The sequence below is a fragment of the Lucilia cuprina genome, chromosome 6 (assembly GCF_022045245.1).
Source record: "Lucilia cuprina isolate Lc7/37 chromosome 6, ASM2204524v1, whole genome shotgun sequence".
NCBI lineage: Eukaryota > Metazoa > Arthropoda > Insecta > Diptera > Calliphoridae > Lucilia > Lucilia cuprina.
The window spans coordinates 12,313,845-12,315,620 of NC_060954.1; the positions used below are offsets into that span (position 1 = coordinate 12,313,845).

Sequence of the window (1,776 nt, forward strand, 5' to 3'; positions counted from 1 at the left end):
GTTCTAGTTCAGTTCTAGTTCAGTTCTAGTTCAGTTCTAGTTCAGTTCTAGTTCAGTTCTAGTTCAGTTCTAGTTCAGTTCTAGTTCTGTACTAGTTCAGTTCTAGTTTAGTTCAAATTCAATTCTAGTTGTAGTTCAGTTCTAGTCAGTTATTATTATTATTTTTTTTTACTTTTATAAAACATTTTCAAAAAATTTCAACTTTATTTTTATTAATTAAAACTGACCTTTAGTGGGTGATAAACAGCAGCACAAACATTCTGCAAAAAAAAACAAAACATATAAAGTTAAAACAGTTGACTTCAAAAACAGTTAAAGCCTCAGAACTTCTGAAATATGAAACCTCCTAAGCCGCAATATCCTTACATTGCGTGTATGTGAGTTTAGGAAAGTGTGGCCACAACACAGATTGTACAATGTGAGACAGCCAACATTTTACTTAAAAAGTGTGTGTGTGTTTTTATAACACGAAACAGGTGACCACAACTAAAATTGGTCATACTAAAAGGAAAGACCAACTTATTTATGAGCGACTATGTTTGCAAGTGAAACAATTGAAGTTTAAAAATATTCCATGGTAAAACTAAAGGCGAACCGCTATGTAGGTAGTTTTTTTGATAACAGGATTATATATTGAGTTTTTTTAAGGAAATATTACTTCATGGAAATAATTCGTATTTTTTGGTAAAATTTATTCGATATTTTAAAATATTTATATTTTGTTCATGTAATAGTAACTTTATAATTAACTTTACTTTATATATGGTAAACGTATGTCATTGTAATTTTACAATTAACATTTCTTCTATTTGGAAAAAATGTAATTGTCATTTTATTTAAAATTTAACGTTATACTTTGTGTAATACACTAGACAAATTAAAAATCAACATGAAAACAATCAAAAGCATAAAATTATACACGCATTCCTACACACACACACACACACACACACACACATAAAAGCCCCTCAACATAACCCAGCATTTCGAAAGGGGGACCTAACACAATTGTGTTTAAATCCAGCATTTAAAGTGATAGATCAGACCAATTTGAATTAATCTCTAAAATGTTGTTCACCCAATTAACCATACGAAAGCTTCCAGTTTCCCGTTAGATTACTCATGTTAACTAAAGTGGCAATTGAGTTATTCTTTACATTACCGAAACCCAAAAATATGCCCAGAAGTCACAAAAAAAATTGCTCGTACCACATGGAATCTCTCACGAATTACTACAGTAAAATAGGCACGTTTTTGTATGCTGGACTAGGTTTTCGACTAGTATACTCTAGGGAACTGAAAAAATTACACTCACAGCTACTAACACATGTTCAAACTCATGTACACACAAATGTCACTTGTGTCCACTTTAATAGAGAGTAAAACATGTTATTTGTTGCTGTTGTTTTTCTGTGTTGTTTTTAAATATAAAACCGGAAAATTCTAAAAAAAGAATGTAAAACAATTGCAAAAGCAAACATTATTCGTGAAAATGTCCTGACCACTGGTCATGTTTTAACAATTAATGTACACTGTATGTGTATGAAATACATACATAAATAAATGAGAGGGCAGGAAACCTGCATACACACTGTAGCAGATCAGTGGTGTTGTGATACAGTGGGGTCGAGGGTAATAGAAATATCAAGAACAGAACTAGAACAGATTTAGAACAGAACTAGAACATAACTTGAACAGAACTAGAACAGAACTAGAACAGAACTAGAACAGAACTAGAACAGAACTAGAACAGAACTAGAACAGAACTAGAACAGA

The 1,776-nt window shown here is 31.4% G+C and overlaps 1 protein-coding gene across 1 annotated transcript in view; it reads right to left on the bottom strand.

The window, feature by feature from the left end:
- LOC111683012 (imaginal disk growth factor 6) overlaps positions 1-1,776 on the bottom strand; it is a 28,015-nt gene that overhangs the window by 22,538 nt on the left and 3,701 nt on the right. The window lies entirely within an intron of this gene.